This window comes from Dendrobates tinctorius, unplaced genomic scaffold, assembly GCF_039654945.1.
Source record: "Dendrobates tinctorius isolate UK_male_01 unplaced genomic scaffold, ASM3965494v1 ptg000039l, whole genome shotgun sequence".
Taxonomy (NCBI): domain Eukaryota; kingdom Metazoa; phylum Chordata; class Amphibia; order Anura; family Dendrobatidae; genus Dendrobates; species Dendrobates tinctorius.
Window position 1 is genome coordinate 48804414 of NW_027361707.1, and position 14585 is coordinate 48818998.

Here is a 14585-nt window from a genome sequence, read left to right on the forward strand (position 1 = left end):
ATCTTCATTGGCAGTGTGTATTGGCACTGGTATTATCGGTCACCGCTTCCATGATTATTTACTCTATATATGCTGGGGTGGTAGTTTGATCTGTGACATGACCTGAGGGCCATGACACATACCCACTTGGTTTTCCTTCTCCTACTTCCACCAGCATTTTGATTTTCGCTTTTAGCGTGTATTGGCACTGGCATTATCAGTCACCGCTACCTTGATTATGTATTTTATATCTGCTGGGGTGGTACGTTGATCTATGATATGATCTGAGGATCTTGATACATACTCACTTTGTTTTCCATCTGGGGGGACTTGGTCGGTACATGGGATCTACTGTCCTAATTATCCATGAGCACATCTTCTGCTATCCATTTTATATTGTTGTTATCTATTTAATAAAAATTTATATTTTTCTATATGGAATTTATTGCGTGCTCTTGTGTTTCTTCTCCTAATAATTGTAAGTAGTAACCAAGCAGGGTTGCACAAGCTTTTGCATCAGCCCATTTTCCTTTTTCTAATTTTTAAAATTTAAAACATAACAATATATTTTTGCCTATAATACAAAGGAAATGTGTCATCTTTAACTTTAGGCCTTTTAGAGATCATTTAGTCTTCGACTTGCTTCACTGTTCACAATAACAGTAGGTTTGACTAGGGGTGCGTAAAGGTTTACATGCTACTGTACAGTGGTTTCCAAAAGAATTCTTCCACCTGGCAATTTTTGTGTTTTGCTTCCTCACAAACTAGAATTTTTTTTTTTTTTTGAGAGCTTGTATCAGTTCATGTAAAGAACATGTCTACAAACTGTGAACTTTTGGTTTTCTTTTTATTGAAAGGCAAACAACAACTGAAAACTTAAGTGTGCATAACTATTCACTACTCTAACGTCAGTACTTTGTAGAGCCTCCTTTTGCGGCAATTACAGCTGCAAGTCATGTTGGATAAGTCTTTATGATGTTTCCATATCTTGCCACTGGGAAACTGGTCCATTCCTCAAGGCAAAACTGCTCCAGCTCCATCAAGTTTAATGGTTTCCTCTGGTGAACAGCAATCTTCAGGTCTGACCACAGATTCTCAATTGGATTAAGGTCGGGGCTTTCACTAGGCCACTCCAAAACATTTACATGTTTCCCCTTGAACCACTCAGTTGTTGCTCCAGCAGTTTGCTTTGGGTTATTGTTTTGTAGGAAGGTGAACCAGGTGACGTCCTAGTCTCAATTTACTGACAGACTGAAACAGGTTTTGCTCAAAAATATCCCTGTATTTCACCCAATCCATCTTCCCCTCGACTTGGATCATGTTGCCGCTCCCTGCTGCCTAAAACCATCTGCACAGTAAGTTGCTGAAACCATTATTTTTCATTGTGGATATGGTGTTCTTGGGTGATGAGCTGTGCTGGTTTGGCGCCATATATAGCGTTTACCTTGGTGACCAAAAAGTTCAATTTTTGTTTCATCTGACCATAGCCCCTTCCTCCATAGATTTGGGGAGTCTTCCACATGACTTTTGGCAAACTCAAAATGAGATTTACAATTTTTTAAGTAAACGCCTTTTTTTGTCCACTCTTCCATATAGGACACCTTTATGGAGGGTATGACTTATTGTGGTCATATGATAGTTCTCTGGGGGATTATGTGACTTATGAAGGTAATTGCTTGTACCAGAAATTTTTAGGAGCTCATAGCCAAAGGGGTGAATAGATATGTTCCTGCCAATTTGTAGTTACTTTATCCCATAAATGTAATTTATGCCTATATTTTTCTCACTCTCACATATTTTATCAACTCATGCTGTTTAGTGCTGATACAGTACACACAAATGGGATTACAAAAATACTCGCATTCGCCAAGCTGGTGAATACTTTCACAAGCCACTGTGTGTGTTTATATATATATACAGTATATACACTGTATATATATATATATATATATATATATATATATCAAAGCGAATGTCATAGACTGCGAGAAAGAGAAATATGATATGCCATGGACTTCTATGGCCCCCACCCTGGATCTGCCCCATGCCCCCATTCACCTTCCCTATGCCATGAACTTCTATAGCCCCACCCTGGATCTGCCCCATCTCCATCCACATTCCCTATGCCATGGACTTCTATAGCCCCATCCTGGATCTGCCCCCATCCCCCCATCCACCTTCCGTATGTCATGGACTTCTATAGACCCCATCCTGGATCTGCCCCCATCCCCCCATCCACCTTCCCTATGCCATGGACTTCTATAGTCCCACCCTGGATCTGCCCCCATCCACCTTCTCTATGCCATGGACTTCTATAGCCCCATCCTGGATCTGCCCCCATCACCTCATCCACCTTCCCTATGCCATGGACTTCTATAGCCCCATCCTGGATCTGCCCCCATCCACCTTTCCTACAGCCCCTACCCAACATCCCTACAGTCCCTATCCCTATTCCCTTTTGTACACTTGCTTTGGCAAAACTAATGTGTATTTAGTTCTGCCAATAAAGCTTCTTTGAATTTATATATATATATATATATATATATATATACATACAGGGTGGGCCATGTATATGGATACATGTATATGGATATCCCTAAATAAAATGGGAATGGTTGGTGATATAAATTTCCTGTTTGTGGCACATTAGTATATGGGAGGGAGAAAACTTTTCAAGATGGGTGGTGATGGCCATTTTAAAGTCAGCCATTTTGGATCCAACTTTTTCCTTTTTTTCATTCTATTGTTGGTAACCATTGGACTATTGGTTGGGAAAGCGTTGCACATTATTTGAGGTAATATTTTAGTGCTGTTCCAATTTTTTTCTTTATATACACTACAGTTCAAAAGTTTAGGGTCACTTAGAAATGTCCTTATTTTTGAAAGAAAAGCACAGTTTTTTTCCAATGAATCTAAAATTAAATGATTCAGAAATATACTGTATACATTGTTAATGTAGTAAATGACTATTCTAGCTGCAAATGTCTGGTTTGTAATGCAATATCTTCATAGGTGCATAGATGCCCATTTCCAGCAACCATCACTCCAATGTTCTTATGGTACTTTGTGTTTGCTAATTGTGTAAGGAGGCTAATGGATGGTTAGAATACCCTTGAAAACCCTTGTGCAAGTATGTTAGCACAGCGGAAAACAGTTTGGCTGATTAGAGAAGCTATAAACCTGACCTGCCTTTGACCTAGTTGAGAATCTGGAGGATTACAATTGTTGGTTCCATTAAACTCTCAAAATGGCCAGAAAAAAAGAACTTTCATATGAAACTCGACAGTCTATTCTTGTTCTTAGAAATGAAGGTTATTCCATGTGAGAAATTGTGTACTACTCCCTTCAGAGGAGAGCACAAACAGGCTCTAACCAGAATAGAGAGAGAAGTGGGAGGCCTGTTTCACAACTGAGCAAGAAGACAAGTACATTAAGGGCATGTCACACTAAGAGATATCGCTAGCAATATCGTTATAACTTGTGACGTTATAGCGATATTGCTAGCGATATCGCTATGTCTGATACTTACCTACAACTCGCTCCCCCGCTGGTTATCACTGATCGCGCAAGAACAGGCTGGACTGTTTCTCGTCGTCAGCTTCCTGCGGCGCTTCCTGCTGTGACGACGAGCGACGCGTGGAGCCGGGCAGGAGGACGCAGGATCGCCTGGTGTGACAGGTAAGTAGCGACCCCCGTCCCCAGCGATGTCGCTAGTGAGATCTGCCTATGTGGCAGCTCACTAGCGACCACTTAGCGATGTACCAGCGATCCTGACCGCGTCATATCGCTGGTCGGTATCGCTGGTACATCGCTAAGTGTGACAGCACCTTTAGAGTCTGTAGTTTGAGAAATCAGCTCCTCACAGGTCCTCAACTGGCAGCTTCATTAAATAGTACATGCAAAATGCTAGTGTCAACGTCTACAGTGAAGAGGCGACTCCGGGATGCTGGCCTTCAGGGCAGAGTGGCAAAGAAAAAGCCATATCTGAGACTGGCTAATAAAAGGAAAAGATTAAAATGGACAAAAGAACACAGACATTGGACAGAGGAAGATTGGAAAAAAGTGTTATGGACAGACGAATCCAAGTTTGAGGTGTTTGGAACACACAGAAGAACATTTGTGAGATGCAGAACAGCTGAAAAGATGCTGGAAGAGTGCCTGACTCCATCTGTCAAGCATTGTAAAGGTAATGTGATGGTCTGGGGTTGCTTTGGTGCTGGTAAAGTGGGAGATTTGTACAAGGTAAAAGGGATTTTGAATAAGGAAGGCTATCACTCCATTTTGCAACGCCATGCCATACCCTGTGGACAATGCTTGATTGGAGCCAATTTCATCCTACAACAGGACAATGACCCAAAGCATACCTCCATATCATGCAAGAACTATTTAGGGAAGAAGCAGGCAGCTGGTATTCTATCTGTAATGGAGTGGCCAGTGCAGTCACCAGATCTCCACCCCACTGATCTGGTGTGGGAGCAGCTTGACCGTATGGTGCACAAAAAGTCCTCATCAAGCCAAACCAACTTGTGGGAGGGACTTCTGGAAGTATGGGGTGAAATTTCTCCAGAGTACCTCAGCAAATTAACTGCTAGAATGCCAAAGGTCTGCAATGCTGTAATTGCTGCAAAGGGAGCATTCTTTGACGAAAGCAAAGTTTGAAAGAGAAAACTATTATTTCAAATAAAAATCTTTTTTTCGAACCTTTTCAATGTCTGGACTAGATTTTAAATCCATTTGGCAACTCATTTGATTAATAAAAATATGAGTCTTCATGGAAAACACAAAATTATCTGGGTGACCCTAAACTTTTGAATGCTAGTATATATATATATATATATATATATATATATACACACCTAAAAAATACACACAAATGAATTGGATGCTCCAAGTTAGGTAGTTATTACCTAAGATTCAATGATGTTTGCCAGACAAACGTGGGTTAATACCATGGCTCTTCAGGAGTGCTGTCGGTGACAGACACTCCACGCTCCCCTTTTCCTGCAGCGCGCCGGCATGCAGTGTGCAGGATGTGAAGCTGTGGCATGAGATGAGCCAACAGGACCATCGTGATGTCACCAGTCACGTGATAGATTACAGTAATCTGACTTCACATCAAGCACACAGCGCTCTTTACTGGTCCTCTGGAGTCCAGACATTCGCTCAGATTACACCTTAAGGTAATAACTACATAACTTGGAGCAATCCAATTCATTTGTGTGTATTTTTTAGTTCACTACAAGCTAAAGGGGTTCATTATTAAGCGCAAATATTAATTATTTATCTATATTTTATTGATCACATTGGTGGTGTGTGTTCCTAATTTGCAGCAAGTGTTCCTCTCTCTTTTTTACAGTTACTAGCGCCACCTACAGTCTATACTATATATGATAGTATATATATATATATATATATATGAAAAAAAAAATTTGGCCACAGCCAGCTAACCGCTTTGAAGAAAACCAGGAATAAGTCCAGCCTGTGGTAGCAGTTCACATGGAAAACGGATTGGGATAAATCCTTGCATGTAAAGGAAACAGTATGGTTTCTTCAGCGATCAGTCCAGTGGTAGGGTAAAATATAACTTTTATTTTTCCATTAAAAAAGTTCCATGTTTCTTCAGTAACATTTTTGCAAATAAACAATCCCTTTTGGACGACATGTTTCGACACTACATGTGTCTTCCATTTCCAGCCTGGGGTCCACTGTGCAACGATGGAAACTGCTGCTAGACAATGACGGATAGGATAGGAAGTAGCCGGACACCGGCGGGTAACCTCAGACCCGGTGCATGCAAGGACAGACGCTGTTACCTCACAGAGTCCATACGAGCTGGCATATAAGCTTGACCTGCTGAGCGTCACAAGTCATGACTCAAAGTAAATTACCACTCAGAGCGGGTACTATGTTTGCCCTGGCGGTCGCCATTAACCAGCGTAAGCACAGTGCTGGAAAACGGACCTAAGTGCGCATGGCGCCGCTCAGTCAGAGACTGCGGTATCTGCAGTAAGTGATGCCTGTACTGACTACCGCCTTCAGTCGCTACAGGAAGGAGATCTGAGTACACTGTGGCACTAAGCAGTGCAAATGCTCGGTTCTGACTAACTATAAGACCCTAACTCATGCATATCATAGGGAGGGAGTCTTAAAGAGTCAGTAACCAGTCTCATACATCCATCATCACTCATACCTCTAAACAATGTAGAATCAATGTCTATCATAGCGCATGGTGGGACGGCCATGCAAACCTTTTATAGCAACGTCCTTCCGGGGCCTTCCTGACATGTGTTGGAAAAGATATGGGCTCTGGCGCTGAAGGAAGGACGGATTCCGACGTGGGCGTATTATTACGCCTAATGTCGAAAAGGGGTTAAAACCACATTAATGGAAAATAACTTACAAGTATTTATAAATAATTTGGAGGGTATAGGATAATAGGTACTGCAGAACAGCTGAAAATCAGTAATTACATTATAAATGCCTAATGGAACTGCGTGCATGAAATCAATCCATCACAATACAGCTTCACATAACTAATAAATTGCCGATGATATGCTAACAAGTAATCCACATGATGTGAATATTCAAAATTGTAGTTAATATATAGTATTACAAATAAATCATAACAGTGTCAAAACCAAGTAATTAAGTCCAATGACTGATTGCACGGACCCAATGAAAATTAAACTAAACTCTGTAAACCTTCAGTCTAATGAATATGGAATTTAATGCCTTACAAATGCCATACTGAAGAACCTAATCATACAATACCTAGTACACTGATGCATGTTTCACGTATAGCGTCTGACAAAGCCTTATGCGAAACTCACATCAGAGAACTAGACCATGCAGAATGCTTCTTTCCACTGATATCTGCCATAAACAAGAAAGTCCCGTATACATAAAGGTAAAGGAGTTGTTGAAATAAAAAGTCAAATGACTGTTTTGATTCAGGCTGTGTGCCCATGTAGCGTTTTTTTAAGCATTTTTGAGGCGTTTTTTGGGGTCAAACTGCATCAAAAACGCTTAAAAGAAGCATCCCATTCATTTAAATGCATTTTGGCCTTTTTGTGCCAATGGATGCGTTTTTTACCGCTAAGGAAAGCTTAGCGGCAAAAAAACGCAGCATGTTCATTAATTTCCACTTAGGTCCGCGTTTTTGGCTATTTCCAATAGTGCAAAAGACACGTGGAGAAAAACGCATCAAAACACGCGTTTTTTGCGCAAAAAATGTGCAAAAATCGCAACAAAAATGCGCGTTTTCTGGGAAGGAGAACCCGTCTCCTAAGCGTTTAAAAAATGCTACGTTGGCACATAGCCTTAATAACTATATTTATTAAAATATTAAATGGGGTTTTGGAATCCACTTGTATAATTGTTATCTGCAAAATTTCTACAATCAAGAATAGACTTTTCTATATATTTTTTGATATAAGAAAACATGATTTAGCCTGTATTGTATACACACAATATATGTAAAGCTGTTTCACTGCCTTCAGTTTGCAGAATAACCTTTTGTTTATTTGCAGCTTTCTCCTTTTTAGCTTCACAATTGCTGTTTTCTGGAGATGTTCTGTACATATCTATTGGTCCCCATCATTTACTGCCTTTGAAAACAATCCAAATCTTTGCTGAGAATTAATGCCAGAGTTGAAATGATATCTCTGTCCATATCTCACTAATATTCCCCTGGCCTTTGCTCTTGCAGCTGAACATTAAACATATTGCCTTCATAAATTATCCAGGCGAAACATGGCCTTTTCTTTTAACATTTACTTAGATATAATGAAATGCTCTGTGTGGATCTTGCAGTAATCTGCCTTTACTAAGCTATCTTCATCAAAAAAGAATTACAATTGAATTTATTTTTACATCATGCTTTTAGTGTGACTCTTTCTTATGCTGTTCAGCGTATTGCATCCCACTGAACCATTCTTCTGTACTAACTCAATCAGTAAGAGGCTAGGAAGAGACGAAGAACTGAATTATTATGCAGAGGTTCAGAGGAAGGCTATTTGGTATGAGTTTGTTTGTATATGGGCAGTTCGTATAAGGAGACGCCAGCTAAAAATTGAATTGTTTGCCAAGGATCTCTATTTAATAAAAAGGGGCAATTTTACAATACAATGCAGCCCATCGAATACTTTAGGTCATACGATACTTGCTATGAACAGGTATAAATTTCTGCCAAATTGTTGACCATGCCGCTTCCTAATAAACCACACCTACATTTTTGACTTTCTAAACGTTTTGCATAATAGACAAGTAGGAGTCTTTATACTAAAACACATAAGCATTAAATACCATAGATTAGTGATGAGCGAGTATGGTCATTACTCAAGATTTCCCGAGCAAGCTTGGGTGATCTCCGAGCATTTGGATGTGATCGGAGATTTAGTTTCTGTCGCTGTAGGGCATGATTTCCGGCTGCTAGCAAGCCTGAATACATGTGGGGATTTCCTAACAAACAGGCAACCCCCACATGTATTCAGGCTGGCTAGCAGCCGCAAATCATGCAGCTGCGGAGACGGAAATAAAATCTCCTAGCACATCCAAATACTCGGAGATGACCCGAGCATGCTCGGGAAATCTCAAGTAATGAGAATACTCACTCATCACTACCTTGAAAACCAAGTAATAGGACATAAAATCTCTAGGCTCGATTCATCAACATCAGTTGTTCATGCTGGTCTTGATTCAGGAACTTTCTGAAGTCAGAGTCTCCTGATCTATAAATAAATGCACGCCTCTTCATAAATCTGGAGTGTTTGACAAGTTGCTTGCCTCTCAGTGGGTGATGCCAAAAATCACATTTAAGTCAAATGCTAGAGTGAGATTTCTGGTGTAGAGAACACCACAGCTTGCAATGAATTAGACAACCTGTAGTGTGATGCCTCTGATATGCCCTCATCCCACCTCAGCTCCTCTCATTTTGGCAGATCTGGGAGAAACAGGCATCAAAACCCCCAAAATACCAAAATTAAGGTGCAACTCCATGTTGCGCCTAAATTTGGCGACTTTTCAAGCTTTTACACTAGAATTTTTGAGTGAAATCTTTGATGAGTCAGGCCCTTAGTCACAACATTAAAAGTTGTCACCTATCTAAAGCATAAGTGAAAACTTGTGGACCACAGGATGTCAGATCGCTGGTATAACTACTACCGTAATTCCAAAATGAGGCTCTGAAATGCTCCTTTAGAATGGAACAAAAGTTTTTTTTGAGTCCTACAATCCTACAACTTTGTGCTTTTAAGTTTTAAAGTTTCTGAAAATAAAAGTTTTAGTACAACGAGAAAGACTTCTTTATTTCCCTGGACAAGAGTGACTTCTTAAATCAACCGATTTTTCTTGGATTTCACCAAAACAGAAAACTGTTCCAGGCAAAATAACACAAAAAATTAAATATGCTTTTTATTAAAATACTAAATTTAATATTTGAATACAGGTAGATATAGCAATACAGTCAAGGAGTCAAAATTGGTGGGTGATCTGGAAGTGGGAACCCTGATAAATAGGTATAGATCTCATGAATGTTTATTGGGAATAGATCAGTTCAATAATGTATATGAATGAGTATTCAATTATGAGCAAACATAAATGAATCAAAAGTTGTCTATGCATAAAACAGTTAGTTAATAATGACCCACAGCAAAAGTAATAAATAAGAAAAGTTGCTGCATTTAGTTAGAGGACAAATGGTTGTAGTAACATTGTTACATAGTTACATAGTTATTAAGGTTGAAGGAAGACTTTAAGTCCATCTAGTTCAACCCATATCCTATCCTAACCTGCCCTAACATGTTGATCTTGAGGAAGGCAAAAAACCCCTTGTGGCAAACAGTAAGCTTCACATTGGGGAAAAAAATTCCTTCCCGACTCCACATACGGCAATCAGACTAGCTCCATGGATCAACGCAATATCAAGGAAACTAGTGTATATACCCTGTATCATTATACTTTTCAGGAAAGACATCCAGCCCCTTCTTAAATTTTAGTAGGGAATCACTCATTACAACATCATATGGCAGAGAGTTCCATAGCCTCACTGCTCTTAAAGTAAAGAATCCACGTCTGTGAGTATGCTTAAACCTTCTTTCCTAAAGACGTAGAGGATGCCCCCTTGTCCCCGTCACAGGTCTGAGTAAAAAGATCATTAGAAAGGTCTTTGTACTGTCCCCGCATATATTTATACATTGTAATAAGATCACCCCTAAGCCTTCGATTTTCCAAACTAAATAACCACAAGTGTAATAACCTGTCTTGGTATTGCAGACCCCCCAGTTCCCTAATAACCTTGGTCGCTCTTCTCTGCACCCGCTCCAGTTCAGCTATGTCTTTCTTATACACCGGAGACCAGAACTGTACACAGTATTCTAAGTGTGGTCGCACTAGTGACTTATATAGAGGTACAATTATGTTCTCCTCATGAGCATCTATGCCTCCTTTAATACATCCAATTATTTTATTTGCCTTTGCAGCAGCTGCCTGACACTGGCCACTAAATGTGAGTTTGTCGTCCACCCATACACCAAGGTCTTTTTCAGTGACAGTTTTGCCCAGTGTTTTACAATTAAGCACATAATTATACATCTTGTTTGTTCTACCCAACAAACAAGATGTATAATCATGGATTTCAAGTTAAAGTGAAGTTGATGAAGTAGTTTGTGGCCAAGTTTAAACCTAATGTACTTTTTTCGAGTTTTTCTTGTGCAATTCACCTATCTCAAAAGATGAAGAAGCCATAAGCTAATCTGCTCACACTGTCACTATGTGATGCGATTTGCGCAGCATGTTTTATTCTCATATCACATTGACCCATAGGCCGGAGTCACACTACAGCGAGATACGGCCGAGTCTCGCAGGTTAAAACCAAACTCTGGCACCAGGACTACGGAGCAGAGCGTGCAGCTCCATGTATTGCTGTGCGGCTGCACACTCCGCTCCGGAGTGCTGGCGCCAGAGCTTGGTTTTAACCTGCGAGACTCGGCCGTATTACGCTGTGTGTGATCCCGGCCATAGAATAATATTGGTCTGAGTGCTATCCAATAAAACATCAGATAGCACTCATTCAATAAATAGGCTCATATGAGCACATCCTTAATGTAATCATGAGTTGAAATGAACCATTCGATTCTGAAAGATTCGCCATCTGAACCACCACGCGACTCCCTCTCACTCCGGTCAGTTATCTTTGATGTCACGGATTCAAACTAGGACACGCAATGTGGACTCGTCCTTACATTGTCTTTACGTGCCTGGTACCATGATGACATGATCGTGTGAGGCCTAGCTAGTGTCAGAGGTGCCAAGAGCCCTGAAGAGTGACTGGAGCATGAGGAAGCTTAGTGGCGGGACAGGTAAGGGCCCATGAGGTGAATATTATATTTATTTTTATTTAATCCCTAAATCTATCAAGCTTGGGGGTCAAAGTGTGAACATAATACAAGTTTTTACACTGTAAATTGCAAATTTGATTTGCATAAAATGAATTTGATGGCGTACAAATTTCCCACTGGAATTAATGGTGGGATATACTACAAACAGATCAGGCAGTTGTGGCCAAAGCAAAATTTACTTTATACAAATATTAATTTCTGTTTTAGAAAAAAAAATTAGAAAACATTGGATTGTGCTTTCATGTCAATAGTTATATCAGAATACTTGAAATGTTAGTGATCTACAATGTGCAAGATTAAACTCAATAATTCCACTTACAAGATTGAAGTGTCCCCTTTTCTTTTCATGCCCTTTATTCTTTCATCATCTCTGTCTTCAATTGAACCATTTCCTCCTATTCTCCAAAATACGGCTTTTAAGGGCAATCATTGTTCTATATATTGTTTCAAACGTAAAAGCTCGTTGGAGGCACAAGAATAGCAGTTTAACCTCTGCATACACAAGGTAGAATACAATCAATATTGTCAATTTCAGATCAAAGAATTGTGCTAATGCTACATGTGAGCATCCTGAGTTATTCCTATTAGAAGTAGGCAGCTAGAGCTGTGGAAACACTACAGTAACCATAAAAATACCTGCAATAATAGAAATACCACTAGTGATAATCATTGTGTTTTTTATGTAAGTAATGTATGTCTGGATGTGGAAAATTAATCAATCTGAAAAAAATCTAAAAACTGTTAAAGTAGTTTTCCCATTTATGGCACTTTTGTGACCAATAGCTCTGGGAAAACACGGGGCCTGAGGATTTATGATACTGATATACATACTTGTGATATAATAATGTAAAGAGGGCCTCATTACATAGATAGGGTTTAGAGATGAGCGAACCCAAGTTTAAGTCCGGTGCTGAACCCCGAACAAGGACTTCTCCCCGAAGTCAGAGAGAGAGATAGAGAGATAAAATAATTCTTCGTTAAACATGGGAGGAATGCATATACTAAATTACTAGTGCAACGGGGTCTACCAAGCTGGGGTACCTCTTTCAGTACCACCCCGTGTTTTCGGAGGTCCGCTCTGCGTTGGCTGGAGTCTGAATGAATGACGCTGGTTGGAATTCCTTGGTTACATGTGCGCATATAAAAGATCACTGCTTCTCCACGTATTTCCAGTCTGACAACACTTTACTCACAGGACACAGAATAATTCGCACAGATACAGAGGGCCGGCCAATAGAAAAGCGGCAGGCCAGACATGCATTACAAAAGCCGCAGGTGGCCGGAGCCTGCCGATGTTTACTGTGGAAATTACAAAGGTGGGGGGAGGGCGGACAAAAGGAGAATATCGTGTCCCCTCTGCCCAGGGGCGCAGCCTGTGAACTGATGCATTAGAGACATGCATCTCACATAGAACCTATTATACATACATATAACTGCACAACATATTCTGGGTGCTGAGTGGTTCTGTAACACGTAACAACTAGCATTTGTAAGGAAGTAACACATTAATGATGTAAATGTAATATTTGGAAATTAAGAAAACATGACAAACATGAGCCAAAAGGTCATATATAATAAGGCTAAAGGTAAGATAAAGTTATCCTCCGGATCCTGGTGTTAGTGCAGCTTCCTACATAAAAACCATGCAATGAGTGCACCTGAGCAGTATACCATCGCACAATGATAAGAGAATTATACCTCACCAAAGTTGGCTGGTGAAGCTCATGATATAAAATAAGTAATGGAGTCGGCGTGAACATGTAACAATTTGGAGGAAAAAGGAACGCCACACATATTACGTGGATGATTGCCGTATCCCATTTGGTGTCGGTGGGTAAACAAAATTTTTCCTGTGACATCAGTGGCCTGCGTTAGGCCAAGATGGATGTCATCAGTGATGCACAAGGTGAATGGGTGGTAGCGGGCATGAGAACCAGTGGTGGCCATATTAGAAGAGGGCAACGAGGGTAGAGCTGAATTTATGGACATTAATAGATGTTGCAGATGTGCCAGAAATACAGTAAATTGTGGAAAAAGTATATGGATGAAAAACAAATGAAAATGATAAGTGCATATATGCCAACAGAATAGATGACATAATCAATCATTAGGCAAGTACAATGTGAAGAAATACAATACACATCAATTACATAATAAAAATATATGCAATATGTAGAAAATAAATAAATGAATTGGGGAAGGCAAAACATGATGAAAAAAGAGCATTCAAAAATATTGAAAAGAAGACCGACTAAGTCCAAGACCTCTTCATGCAAAAGAAGAAAAACTAAAAATTGAATGACAATGTACAGTTAAAAGCAAATATAGAAGCACAAAATAAGAGCCACTAAAAGAAAGTAGGAAAGCTCAGTTTTTCATTTAACCCTGATGGCGTTGTAGGGTCGGTGGGCCAAGCTGGGGGGTGGTCCCTCGATATACCGCGCAGAGACAAAACAGAGACAAGATGGAGGCAGGTTCTGGGTGCAACAGGTCCAAGTTTATTCCACTCGCCGTCCGCCTGACGGCCTCTGCAGTACACCGCACTTCTCTTCAGCTCACGGCCCCCCGTTTCTAGGGTTCGTTATACACACCGTACTTTTCACACTAGGGACATACATGCACGTACCGTCCCTTCTTCACTGTTTGACGCTCCTGACAGGTCCGTCACTGTGGCCGCCTTAGGCCCGTAAACCAACAGAAATTTTACTGGTCAGGCGTCGTGTCAAATATGGTGTCCCACACCCAGTGTCTCGTTTCTTCTGCGGTTCTTCCTGTCAGGACCACCCCCCTGACATTCTCTCTCCTCAGTCCCCCGGTTCGATTCTCCTCAGAATGCACAAACTGTCGTAGTCCTCCTGTCACCTGAGCTCCCCCTGGGGACTGGAACTTTCTGGAACCCTCCTTCAAATTTATATCTTTCCCGGTTCCCTGTAACTCCGCCCCCCATGACCAACAGTTTCCTAAGGCCTAAGCTGATGTCAAGTCCTTTGCTCACACTCCTCCCTGCCCTCTAATGTCAACCCAATGTACTGCACATCCACTACACTTTCCTAGCTGTTTCCCCACTGTAGTAAATGACACCTACCTACACTGTGCAAACCTTTCCTTCTTCACTCTGACAAGTCCGTCCGTCCGTCAGGTCACCTTCCCTACAGCGTCATAGTACAAAGTGTGACTATCCACCTCCATTGAAGTTGTGCCAATAAACTT